The sequence below is a fragment of the Bombina bombina genome, chromosome 1 (assembly GCF_027579735.1).
Source record: "Bombina bombina isolate aBomBom1 chromosome 1, aBomBom1.pri, whole genome shotgun sequence".
NCBI lineage: Eukaryota > Metazoa > Chordata > Amphibia > Anura > Bombinatoridae > Bombina > Bombina bombina.
In genome coordinates, this window is record NC_069499.1 from 473,427,743 (window position 1) to 473,440,521 (window position 12,779).

At 37.0% G+C, this 12,779-nt stretch overlaps 1 protein-coding gene across 3 annotated transcripts in view; it reads left to right on the forward strand.

The window, feature by feature from the left end:
- The window catches only part of RBM45 (RNA binding motif protein 45), a 53,387-nt gene extending 47,180 nt beyond the window's left edge, over positions 1-6,207 (forward strand). For 2 of the 3 annotated variants that reach the window (XM_053698500.1, XM_053698498.1), the window contains exon 10: positions 644-907. The gene's annotated coding sequence lies outside the window, so the exon portion shown is untranslated. Of the gene's footprint in view, positions 1-643; positions 908-933 lie in introns of those variants that run through there. The other variant, XM_053698499.1, reaches the window with a different exon arrangement.
- The last annotated feature ends 6,572 nt before the right edge of the window (positions 6,208-12,779 follow it).

The window sequence follows — 12,779 nt, forward strand, 5'->3', positions numbered from 1 at the left end:
CAAATTAACATCCTTTTACTGCAAATATTTTTCAGTAGACAATTCAGTGTTAAATGACATGAAAGGGGACAAAATAAACAATGATGATGTATTGCAAAGTTGCTTCATTATACATAAAAAAAATCTCAAGGTGTTTACTGTCCCTTTAATGAAACTTATTAAGTGAAGCAACAAAATAGTTTCATAAATGTTTGTGTTCATCTTCACGTATGTTGATCTTGCCAGAGCGAGATTGCACTGTAACATTCTTCTGCTAATGTCTAAAACATGAAAAGCTGTTTTGCTCTTAAAGAATATTTAATTGTTTAAAATAGGATTTATTTAATCATCAGAGTATAAAATCTTAGAGCCCTAGTTTCAGTCTTGGACGTTCGCTAGATTTATTAATTTTTTTAAATTGCAATATAAGAATATCACTGCGTTTGGATCACACAAAATGTTTATGAATTTGAAAAAATGTTGATAAAATTCAGATATTTATTTTCTGTTAATAGTCCACTTTTATTGCAATTGTTTGTGATAACCAAGTGCAGATTATTTATATCCAATTATAGCTTACTCAGTAGTTTGAGTTATGATTGCATGAGGTGTTGACTTTTTTTCAGGTAACTATTTTCATAATTGTGTTGTGCTCTTTCTACAGAACAGAGACTAAGTTATGACATGACCCTCAGATGACTGACTGAACGTGACTGGAGACAGCTTTTATGTAATTTAGTAAAACCTTTATTCAGAGTCTTTTCACGGGAAGAAAAAAAAATGATCTACAGTTTTGTGTTTGTTTTTTTTAAATTATTTTAAGTCGTGTAAGTTGCAATTTTCATTAAACGGTCTAACTTTTTTTTTATTGTTGAAGATAAACATTTAAGCGTTGTACTTACATTTAAATAAAATTTTCCTGCTTTAATGTGTGGGCGTGTTATTTTTTTTAAGGCGTTGATCAGTTATGAAGAAAATGAGGTCTTGACCTTCTGAAAAAATCAGTCTGTGGACCCAAAATGTGTGGTTTTGTGGAGACACTAAGTGACTTGGACTCTTATTTGATCACCAATGGAAAAAAAACAGCTGTCACTAAAGGGATTGTGGATGAGGCCTTTTGAATTGATTTAAGACTGTAAAATAACAAATCATGATAAATGTAAGGTTTTACATTTTGGAAGCAAAGCGAAGCATGTTAACTATTACTTAAATGGGCAACACATAGGTGGAAAAGGTATTTTGGGGGTTTTGGCAGCGGCTTATACATATAACATGTATAAAAGGGGCAAAAATGCAAGAGGGAAAAAAAGTAATTCTGCACCATGTATAAATCCCAGGTAAAACTTCATCAGGAGTATGCAATACAATTTTGAGGACCGATTTACTAAAAAGGACAATGCAAAATTAGAAAGGGTTCAGAGTTAAAAAAAAAAAAAAAAAAAAAAAAAAAAAAAATGGTGGCAAGATTAGATCATTTGAGTCTGTTATAAAAGAGTAGCGTGAGGTGAGAAGATAACTTTAAATAATATTCATGGTCCTTAGAGAGATTTAACAGGATCACTGTTTATTCCAAGAATATTTTTTTTTTGTCATAAGTGGTCACACAATTATGGCTAGAAGAAGGAAATTTAAAGGGACAGTCAAGTCCAAAAAAAAAACTTTCAGGATTCAAATAGGGCATGCAATTTTAAACAACTTTCCATTTCACTTTTATCAACAATTTTGCTTTATTCTCTTGGTATTCTTATTTGAAAGCTAAACCTAGGAGGTTCATATACTAATTTCTTAAACCTTGAATGCCCCTCTAATCTAAATGCATTTTGAAAGTTTTTCACTACTAGAGGGTGTTAGCTCGTGTTTCATATAGAAAACATTGAGCTCATACACAAGAATTTACTGAGGAGTGAGCACTGAATGGCTAAAATGCAAGTCTGTCAAAAGAACTGAAATAAGGGGATAGTTTGCAGAGGCTTAGATACAAGGTAATCACAGAGGTAAAACGTGTATTATAACTGTGTTGGTTATGCAAAACTGGGGAATGGGTAATTAAGGGATTATCTATCTTTTAGAACAAAAATAATTTCTGGTGTTGATTGTCCCTTTAAAGATATTACTTTAAATTGGCTTGGCAGTTTTGTTTTTTATTACTTTTGCTTTTATTAAAAAGATATAAGCATAACAGTAGAAAAAGGTTTAATTTTATTTGAAATGCACCCCCCCCCCCAAAAAAAAACCCAAAACATATTTGGCAAACTTTGTCCTTGAGCTCTGTATTTTACTGTGTTTGCTTTAAACCCATACTGAAATGTATGGGGGGGGGGGGGGGGGGGTACAATTTTAAAAAGCTTTTGCTAAAAGACAGTGGTACTGGTGTGCATTGTGTCCAAACCATACATATCCTTTTAAAAAAAAAAAATCTGCACTGTTGCCCTGTTAGTGATATTTGGTACTGCAGCTAATTCTGTTTTAGACTGAAAAGCATAAACAAACTTTCATTTCAAACTCAAAGAGCACCACTTAGGAACAGACTGTGTGTCTACAACTAGGTAATTTAGTGCTTCTGCAGTACTTTTTGTTATTCTTAACTCAACTTGTTTTATGGATTGAATAGATCATATTTGCTGCAGTTTAATTATGAAAGACTGGGCAGCTATTCACCTTCACACTTATTGATTACTGTATATGCAAAAAAAGTAGTTTTCTGCATCTCAAATATTTGAATTGTTGGTTATACAGATTTAAATGTATTTTGACAATTGTGGGGAGGGGTTTGACTGATCTTAACACTTTTTTTCAACACTTGATTGTGAGCATCACAATTGTGAGTACAATAACCTTAATAGAACACATATATTAAATTAGAAATATCAGGTCCTTCTGTAATTCTGCCTGATTACCATAATAAACAGTTTGAGTTTGGGTCTCCTGCTCTGGAAAAGAACAAGTAGCGATCTTTATTGTAGCTGGATGAAACTGCAAATACCTCTGCATACTATGATGTGTTGTGGATATACTACACTTCATAAATGTGTACAGAGTAAAAAAAAATTTTTAAGACTGGAGCATACAGTATATTTGTTGTAAGTAGTTAAGTATTGCCCTAACCTTTGAAGAAAATTGTTTATAAGCGTACAGTGTTTCAAGAAAGAATCTGGAAATTCAAACGAACTATGAGGGTAAGTGGTTTGAGGAATAAGAAAGTAACTGTTTGAAACATTGCTTTTGGAATTAAAGTCTAGAGCATGGGTCAGCACCTCGGCACCCCAGGTGTTTTGGAACTACATTTCCCATGATATTCAGCTAGCCTTAAAAAGTGTCCAAGCATCATGGGAAATTTAAGTTCCAAAACATCTGTGGGGCCAAGGTTGCTGACCCCTGGTCTAGAGGGTTTATCTATGATAACATTAAAGCATAGTCAGCCTAAAGAGAATGTCTGTGTGTGAACCAATTGTGTATAAGATCATAAACTAAAATATTTGCCATTTCATACTCATGAATGTGTAGTACATACAGCAGAACAATGTTTAAGTGACATTTACATTAATGGGACAGTCCACTTGAACATGTTTAAAAAGATAATCCCTTTTATTACCCATTCCCCAGTTTTTCATAACCAGCACTGTCATGTTAATGCAATTTTACCTCTCTGATTACCTTGTATCTAAGCCCCCTTTTCTCAGGTCTTTTGACAGACTTGCATTTTAGCCAATCAGTGCTGATTCATAAATAACTCCACAGTAGTGAGCATAATGTTATCTATATGACACATGATCTAACGCTGTTTAGAAAGGCTTAGAAATAAGCATATGAGCCTACCTAGGTTTAACTTTCAACAGAGAATACTAAGAGAAAAAAAAGCAAATTTGATGATGAAAGTAAATTGTAAAGTTGCTTAAATTTGCGTACCCTATCTGAATCATGAAGGTGTCATTTTGAGTAGACTGTCCATTTAAAGGGACTTAAACCCTAAATTTTCTTTCATGACTCAGAGAATACAATTTTAAAAAAACTTCTATTATCTAAGTTGCTTCATTATCTTGGTATCATTTGTTGAAGAAGCAGCAGTGCACTACTGGGAGTTAGCTTAGCATATCAGTGAGCTAATAAGGCGTTTGTGTGCAGCCACCAATAAGCAGCTCCTGAGTCTACCGAGGGTATCCTTTTCAGCAATGGATAACAATACAAACTAGATAATATTCGTAAATTAGAAAGTTGTTTAAAATTGCATGCTCTATCTAAATCATGAAAGAAAAAAAGTGTTTCATGTCCCTTTAACATGTTATAGAACTTCTTATTTGTTCCTTCCTCTTCCAAACTACAGCCCTGCACCTATGTGCTTTTTGCCATCTGCCGCCTTCTTCCCAAAACATAATCTGTCTGTATGATCCTATTTATCATTACTGCCTCCCATGAATCATTCAAAGTAAATTATGTTCCTGCCCTCCGCAATAGTTTTGTTAATAAAATGATCAACTATGAAGCTCACCAATTTTGCACTCATACTCAATGTAGGTATAAATCTAAAGAAATTAAGGTCAGGGGTCAAGTCCTTTAGGAAACCATTGGAATGGAGATCCCCCTGGACAGAGAACAGAAATGCTTCAGTAAATACTGCTGCTGCTGGTGGTAGGAGTTGGAGCACAGTCTTGTTAGGGAGATCCTTTAGTAATGAGCAGCAACACTTCCTACAATACACTAAGTGCAAGCCTGTCAGCAGTCCTGCTGTGTTATCACCCCGCACTGTGTGAAACACACGGTGCTTACGTTTTTGTGGGGCTTGCTTAGTTTATTTAGCTCTCCACAGCAGAAATAGGACTATTGCACTTTCCCACCTGGGTGCTAAGATTTTTTTTTTTGAACAATTTTCTTTTAACATTTTATTTTAACATTTTATTTTATTCAGACCCCCAAGACTTACACTGTTGGTTAGGCGATTACCTTTCCAATGGTGGGTCTTGGGGGTCTGTAGCTGCTTAGATGCCTGAGATACAGGCTTCTAAGCAGCATGCCCCCTGCTCCTATACTTAACATTAAGTATAAATAAAGTTGTGCAGTGACGTCATCACGCAGGCATGATCGCCGGGGTGGGAGCCCCCAGATCTCCCTCAAGGTGGGAGAGTGCTAGCGACTCTGAGCTGTCATTAGCACTAGAGTGGGGAATTCTGCGACGACTCAGAGCCGTTGTTAGCACTCAAGGGGTTAAAGGGACAGTTAAGTAAAAAAAAAAAAAAACCTTTTATGATTTAAATAGGGCTAAACCTAGGAGGTTCATTTGCTAATTTCTTAGACCTTGAAGGCTGCCTCTAATTTTAAAGCATTTTGACAGTTTTTCACCACTAGAGGGCGTTAGTTCATGTGTTTCACATAGATAACATTGAGCTCAGGCACGTGAAGCTCCTAGGAGTCGGCACTGATTGGCTAAAAATGCAAGTCTGTCAAAAGAACTGAAATAAGGGGGCAGTTTGTAGAGGCTTAGATACAAGACAATCACAGAGGTAAAACGTATATTATTATAACTGTGTTGGTTATGCAAAATTGGGGAATGGGTAATAAAGGGATTATCTACATTTTTAAACAAATTCTGGTGTTTACTGTCCTTTTAAGTGAGTGAGACTCTGTGATAGAGGAGGAGCCTGGAGATCCTGTCCTGTCAGACACAGTGGTCTCTGCCCGCCCTGGAAAGGAAGGAAGGATGGATGGTGTGAGGAACTGAAGCTATGCACCAAAGTATGGACACCCTGGATCGTGACATTAAACAATAGCCGTTCATGTCTGTCTAGTTAATTTAAAGTGGTTTTAAAAAAGTTCTGTGTTTCACCAAAATAAAAAATGTGCTCATCAAGAAGGGAAGAGTAATGTCCTTTCCGCATTCTCTGATTGGGATTCCTTTTAGTTATTCCAGAGATAGCTGGGATGAGGTTTACAAGGAAAATACGTGTACACACAAAGGAAAATCGTCCTTGCAATTATAGGTGTTTGTGAACTATCTTGTAGTAGGATAAGCCCACTTACTTTATACACTAATAGTATGTGCAGTCTGTTTATGTTGTCTGTATGTCTATCAATTTATGGTCAGCAGGCCAGATTCATGCATTTGCTGCAGATTCAACCTTACCAGTTTCATCCCAAAGTGCAAGGTGACCCTCATGCTTCCTCTGCCAGTGTTACTTGCTTCACATTTACTTGGTATACATGTTAATGGTAAAATAAAATGACACTGACTTTAAATCATGTTATCATTGTTTCTTACTGCAGAGTGAGTGCACACAAACCTTATCAAGATCATATTAGGTATTTAGATTACAACGCCTCACACAGCCAGGGAATAACATCTCCTAAAATGTTATTAAAGAGGAAGTCAACACCAGAATTTTTGTTGTTTTGAAAGATAGATAATCCCTTAATTACTCATTCCCCAGTTTTGCATAACTAACACAGTTATTATAATACACGTTTTACCTCTGTAATTACCTAGTATCCAAGCCTCTGCAGACTGCTCCCTTATTTCAGTTCTGTTGACAGACTTGCATTTTAGCCAATCACTGATCATCACTCGGTAAATTTGCGTGCATGAGCTCAATTTTATCTATATGAAACATATAAACTAACACCCTCTAGTGGTGAAAAAACATAATTTTATGTAAGAACTTACATGATAAATTAATTTATTTCATAGTGGCAAGAGTCCATGATGTATGGGATATACATTCCTACCAGAAGGGGGCAAAGCTTCCTAAACCTCAAATGCCTATAAATACACCTCCCACCTCACTCATGCCTCAGTTTAACATATAGCCAAGTTAGTATAAAAAGAGGAACAGGATAAAGTGCTTTTATATATTAAAAAAAATAAATATCATAACCACAAAAAATATTGCGTGGGTCTAATGGACTCTTGCCACTATGAAAGAAATTAATTTATCAGGTAAGTGTCAGTTTTTTTTCCCCTGATCTGTTTGCCATGTGCTGCTGGCAGCCATTTTACTCACCTCTCTTGCTGACTCTGGTGCATACTGTGTGATGCTGCTCATTTCCTGCACTTCCTTTTATGGCCAGACTAGTGTACATCATCCGTGTGAGACAGGATGCAGTCTCAGAAATGTGATGTCATCACTTATTATTTAAAGGGCCTCTGTTCAGTATGCTTTGCCCTTGCGTTGTCTCAGACCTGAATGAATGCCAAGAATAATCATGAGTGGAATCCAAGAAATATAGGTTTTCCAAACCTATGATAAATTTGACTTGAAACAGACTTGCGAGCCTGTATCATAGTGAAAATTACTGAGTCGGACAAACGTCTATGACCAAGAACTAAGCGTTCAATTTCCATGCCTTCCAATTTAGAGATTTGAGATCCTGATGGAAAACTGGGCCTCGAGACAGAAGGTCTGGTCTTATAGGAAGTGACCAAGGCTGGCAACTGGACATTTGGACATGGTCCGCATACCAGAACCTTTGAGGCCATGCTGGTGCTATCAGAAACATAAGATTGTTCCATTATGATCTTTGAGATCATTCCCAGAGGTGAAAAAAATCTAAGCAGATTGGTAAAACCATGGAACTGCTATAGCATTCATCATTTCTGCCTGAGGATTCCTGGACCTGGATAGGTATCTGGGATGTTTCTTGTTTAGACGAGAGGCCATCAGATCTATGTCTGGAGGACCCCACATCTGCACAATCTGATAGAACTCATCTGGATGGAGAGACTACTCCCCGGATGTAGAATCTGACGGCTGAGAAAATCCGCTTCCAAATTGTCTACACCTGGTATATGAATCGCAGTGATAAGACAATTTTATTCCGCCCAAGAAAGTATTAGAGATACTTTTTTTATTGCTAGGGGACTGCGTGTCCCCCTTGATGATTGACATATGCCACTGTTATGACATTGTCTGTTTAAAACCGAATATACAATTCTCTCTTAAATAGAGGCCAAGCATGAAGAGCTCTGAAAATAGCACGGAGTTCTAAGATATAGAGGATTCCAAACACCTTGTGCTGTCAGAGACCCCCAAACAGCTCCCCAAAATGAGAGACGTGCATCTGTTGTGATCACAGTGAAGGTAGGACAAACAAAGGTGGCCCTTTAAACAATAAGGTGATGGTATAACCACCAAGTCAGAGAGAGTGGAGAGTTGGGATTTAAGTATATCAGTTGTGATAACTGAGTATAATCCCTGCACTATTGGTGCCACATGCAAAAGTGTAGAGGTCTCATATGAAAACAAGCAAAAAGGATCGCATCCGATGCTGCAATCATGAGACCTAAAACTTCCATGCACATAGCCACTGAAGCGAATGATAAGAGACAAGCTGAAACCAATCTCAAACGTCTCTTTTCTGTTAGGGATACAGTCATGTACACTGAATCTATCTGGAAATCTATTGAGCTAGTACCAAGATATCATCCAAATAAGGAAACACCGCAATACCCTGCTCTCTGATTACAGATTAGAAGGGCACCTTAAACTATTAAGAATATTCTTGGTGGTGTTGCAAGGCCAAATGGAAAAGCGACAAATTGGTAATGCTTGTTTAGAAAAGAGAATCTCAGAAAATGATAGTGATCTGAATGAATCGGATTGTGAAGGTAAGCGTCTTGTAAGTCTATTGTGGACATGAAGTGACCTTGCTGAACAAAAGGCAGAATAGTCACCACCTTGAAAGTTGGGACTCTTACAAAACCATTTAAAGTTTTCAGATCCGAAATAGGTCTGAAAGAATTTTCCTTCATAGGTACAATGAATAGATTTGAATAAAAACCCCAATCCTTGTTCCTGCTGTGGAACTTGGAAAAATTACCCCTGAAAGTTCCAGATCTGAAAGATATTTCAGAAAGACTTGAGTTTTTACTGGTTTTTTTTGTTACAAGAGTAAGAAAGAATCTTCCCAAAGGAAGTCTTATTTTGAATTCTATTCGACACCCCTAAGAAGTTATATTCTGAATCCACTGATATTGGATAGAGTCTGTCCAAACTCTTAGCTTTAGTCTGCCCCCTACCAGAAGAACTGGCACCTTCATATAGGTTTAGGGGCAGGATTTGGTTTCATATAAGGCTTGGATTTATTCCAATTCGGAGATGGTCTTCAATTAGAGCCAGAGGCCTTAGGGGAAGGAGTGGTTTTCTGTTCTCTATTCTGAGGAAAGGAACTAAAACTATTGGGAGCTTTAAATTTACCCTTAGATTTCTTGTCTTGGGGCAGAAAAACTCCCTTACCCCTAGTAACAGTGGATATAATAGAATCCAATTGTGAACCAAAAATATATTTACCTTGAAAAGAGAGAGATAATAATCTAGTTTTATACACCATGTCAGTATTCCAAGATTTAAGCCATAAAGCTATTCTAGGTAGATTGGCTAAAACATGGATTTGACATTGATCTTCCTAACATCAAATATAGCATCACAAATAAAATGATTTGCATGTTGAAGTAAAACAATAATGTTAGATAATTCAGAATCTGAGACAACTGTTGTGCTAAACTGTCCAACCAAAAAGTAGAAGCAGCAGCAATATCAGAGATATATATATATATATATATATATATATATATATATATATATATATATCAGTGATGTGCAGTCACTAGAGGCAGGTGAGGCAGTGCTTCACCTCTCATATGGGCAAAAATATATATATTTTTTTATTGGCTTTAAAAAAAAAAAAATTTTTTTTTTTCCCCAGCATTTTTTTTTTCTCTCACAGCTATATGTTGTGCAATGGAGAGGCACAAGCAGGTCTGCCCACCATTACACAACATGCTGCGCCACCTACTGGATGCAAGTGGTTAAGATCATTGCATGGCCCATTAACTGCTTATTTGAGGCAGTCCTATTTGGGCTAAACCAATCCAGCGAGAGGCATTAGTAAGTGGAACATAGGGTTGGGGCTGGATGTTAAATCATATAAAACAAAACAAAAACAGAAAAAAACAACTTTCATATATTTTGTTGCTGTCCTGTGAACCTGCTAGCTTTGCTTAAGTGAAAAAGAGAGTTCTGTACTACCCCTCTAAGTGCAGTGGAATGTGCCACTGTCATTTCCTGAATCCTTACAGAGCAGGAAGCAGGGAGAGAGGCACAGAGAGCAGTGTTTCAGCCACATCTTATTAAAGTAAGATTTTACTGAAAGGGATTCTGTTAGTGAAAATGATAATTTAATGAATGTGGTTTAGTGTTTTTTTACTCTTTTACAGCAGGGTCGTTTTTGTATTTTGTTTACTCAAACTTTACACCCACTAACTTAGCAGCTTGCCTCTGTACTTCACACTAAATTATAGACTAATTTTCTGAACTCTCTGTAGCTCTGCTGTTTTATTACTTTAAAATGCAGTGGTCCCCCCCCCCCCCCCCTTGTGTGTGTGTGTCTCTCTCTATCTATCCATCTCTCTCCTTATTTGTTGTTCTCCCCCATGGTCTCTTTCTCTCTCTCTCTGTCTCTCTTCCTCCCCCTCTGACTCTCATCCCTTATGTAATGAAAGAATCTATAAGCATAATTTGCAGCATTAAAGTAAAAAGTATGTTTTAAACATATTTTAATGGGCATGGATTTCTATATCTCATAATCAGAGCAAGCATTGTGTTATCTGGCAAGAGTTTCTGTTACAATCCTTTTAGACTAAAATCAGATGTTTACTAAGTTGACCAGTTTTCCAAGACACCATTTAAAGGGACATGAAACCCATATGAAACCCATATTCAAATTTAAATAACTTTCCAATTTACATCTAATAGCTAATTTTCTTCATTCTTTTGATGTCCTTTGTTGAAAATCATATCTAAATATGCTCAGTAGCTGCTGATTGGTGGCTGCACATAGATACATCATGTGATTGGCTCACCCATGTGCATTGCTATTTCTTCAACAAAGGATATCTAAAGAATGAAGGTGTATCCTAGCCACTGCTATATATATATATAACAAGTCTAAGAATATAGCCAGAATGTAAATATGCCCTTCTTAGATAAGATTCAAGCTTCCTATCTAAAGGATCCTTGACTACAGGCGTTTACAGAGGGTAAGCGTGGCGTAGCGGCATCCGGAACCGGCAACGGAGAGTAAAGTCCTCCAATGAAAGAAGCTGAAAGAGTGCAGTAGCCAGCGATTAACTCACATCGCTGATAATGAACCAAAACAGGAGGGCAGATGGCAGGCACTGCAAAAACCAAGTCGGCGCTACTCAAAAAGGTAAAAAATAGAAAAACTTTAATTGAAAAATATATAAAATACAATACACATATAAAAGGCTGAACACAGATACAGGGGGGGACAAGACAAGCAAGCCTGACGCGTTTCGCGCCCTCTAGTGGCGCTTATTCATAGGCAGTTTTTCTATTTTTACCTTTTTGAGTGGCGCCGACTTGGTTTTTGCAGTGCCTGCCATCTGCCCTCCTGTTTTGATCCTTGACTACAGGTAAAGGATACAATTTCTTAAACCTAAAAGAAGGGTTAAAAGAGGTACCAGGCTTAGACCATTCTTTAGCAATCACATTAGAGATAGTATCAGGAATAGGAAATACTTAAAAAAATAACAGTAGTCTTAAATACAGAATTTAGACCAGTGCTTTCCAAACTGTGTGTCGGGACACACTAGTGTGTCGGCAGCAGTGTGTAGGTGTGTCCCTGCTTCAGCACAATTTTTTTTCACATTTTTTTTTTTGGTTTCTGACTTTCCGCCTGCCTGCTTTGCATATCACATGGTTGACACGTGATTGATACCTAGGGGGTCACAGATCATCTTAACCTATTGGCGCAGTTCAGCGGGAACTGAAACTATTCCCATTGGTGGCACATTGGCTCCTGACTGCACGTGTAGTCTCCTGAATTGGCTCGTGACTGCATGTGTAGTCTCCTTAATCGGCTCGTGACTGCAAGTGTAGTCAGTGAGTCGGACAGCAGTGTGTTTGCAGCGTCCGCAGTAGTCAATTGGACTCACCGAGCTCTGAGGGCGGCAGCTTAAATGCTGAGCTGAAATCAGAGGTTTTTTTTTTGCAGCTAGCTCCCAGTAGTGCATTGCTGCTCCTGCTCTTGATATATGGATAGGAAGGGGAAGCTTAAAAATGCTTGATGATGAAATGCGAGTGTCTTTATCTAAATATTCCACCAAATATTCTAAAATTGTGTTCATCCCATCAACCTCATACATCCCATTAAAATAGTAAGTAGCCGTTGATGTTATTAAACTTTTTTAATTCTTGCACACTTACATACTGTTACTTGTAAATACATTTCGTTATTATATCATTTATGTATGTGTCCAGTACAACTGAATTACTGTGTCGCGAAATGATGTAGGTCTAAAAAGTGTGTCACCAACATGAAAAGTTTGGAAAGCTCTGATTTAGACAATTACTAGCTTTATCATCAGGAGATTTAGACAATACCCAAAGAACTTCCTTTAAGAGAGAACGTATATATTCTAACTTAAATAAAAAAAAAGATTTGTCTATATCAGTCTCTGAATCAGAAGAGACCCCATCAGTAGAGGATACGTCAGTATGCTGAAGGTCAGAACTTAATTTACTAAGTTAAGAAAAATGTTGCAAAAACCTTTTACATTTATTTGAAGGCAAAATAGCAATCATTGCCTTCTCTATAGCTGTAACAATAAAATCTTACATTTCTGCAGTAATGCTATGTACATTTAGACTGAGCTGGAATAACAGTGTGTGTATTTTTACTCATAGAAATATTTAACAATTTGTTAAGAGCAACATAATAGAGCTGAATAATTTAGATCAGCTTAATTACATCTAGCATACTTAGCTTTGTTAAATACCTGTTTAGGCAGCTCA